Raw genomic sequence first — 1,507 nt, 5'->3', positions numbered from 1 at the left:
TTATAATGGCGTTTGATTTCGTTTTAAGTACACAAGATACATACTTTCATAGTGTTATATATTTTGTTCGAATTATTAGCTTCTTTGTATCTAATCACAAGACCATTTCAAAATCAATTTTGACTTGATATCGTCTAATCAATTTTAAAAGTCTAAATGTATCTTATCTTATAACGCATTGTGACGAAAAGTATCAAATGCTTTGCCAAAATCTGTGAAAACGAAGACGAAAGTGTTTTTGATATGTAATAATAAGTATTTTTATAAATTATCTAAATCTTGACAATCAAGTAAGTATAATGTTTCAATGTTGAATAAATGATTTTAATTTAATTTGATTTGATTTGAATTGAATACTATTTTAAAGAAACCTTTGTGTATCCCTGACTGTGGTTCGAGTTCTACGTCGGCTACCATAGCATTTCTTTATTGTCTGAAAAAATGATCTTAACTTTTAACTTTCAGAATTACTCATTTTTTTAACTGTCGCTTTGTCTTCTATTTGGGCGTAAATGGAACTGCAAGCTATATTAAAAAAATAAAATATTACTGGAATGATATAAGATATTTAGGAGATTTCTTTATCCATATAGGTAACTGGCTAGAACAGTTAAATAAAAAAACACAAAAGCGCGCAAAACAAATTAAGCCGCCATTATTTTTCTTTTTTGGCGCGGACAGTAACGGCGATATTGGTGCGACTTCTAATTTGTTAAGTGTTCGTTGTGTTTTATAAGATTAACTGAGTGAGTAGTTACTTCAATATTTTTGATTTGGTGATTTATTTATGTTAAGATAAATTCGGAGTTAGAACTATTTTTGGGTTGTAACTAATAGTTTTAAATAATTTAAATTCTTCTTCTTTTTTTAATATTAAATTAAATTAAATTATTCACTACTGCATGCTAAATGCGACTACATTAAATATGTAAAACACTTTATATAATAGTAGTTATATTTCATAATAAAATGTGTTTCTCATTGTCATTACCATTATTGCAATTATATCAATTATATTATAATTTGTCTAATTTCTGATCCGTAGAAACTAATTGTAATCATTTATAATAAATCCTAAACATACAATAAATAATATATTTTATAATGTCATAGTTCTATATGGACTTATTTCAATGAAATCTATTTAAAAATAGGTAGTAACGAACTGGCTTCCACGAACGCGGCGACCGCTTTTTTAACATTTATCTGATCATAATGCTAAGAATGTTACTGTATTATTCAAACGTTAAAGGACATACATAATTGTATTATCAAATAATCTTATTAACATATTCCCATATGTGTATGTCCAAGATATGAAAAGGAATTTTTGTTGGGCAATTCCAATATAACTTTTACTCGAAACATCACTAAAAAAAATTGAAACTATTCCTACGCTTGACTCAAGTTTACTAAAGCTTATAATGTATTGTCTCATTTCGATTGCGTTGTCTGGAAGGAATGACTAATAAGAATGGCCATAAGACTACCACCAAAAGCGACCACC

Source organism: Vanessa atalanta, chromosome 1, assembly GCF_905147765.1.
Source record: "Vanessa atalanta chromosome 1, ilVanAtal1.2, whole genome shotgun sequence".
Lineage (NCBI taxonomy): Eukaryota > Metazoa > Arthropoda > Insecta > Lepidoptera > Nymphalidae > Vanessa > Vanessa atalanta.
This window is presented reverse-complemented; position numbering follows the sequence as displayed.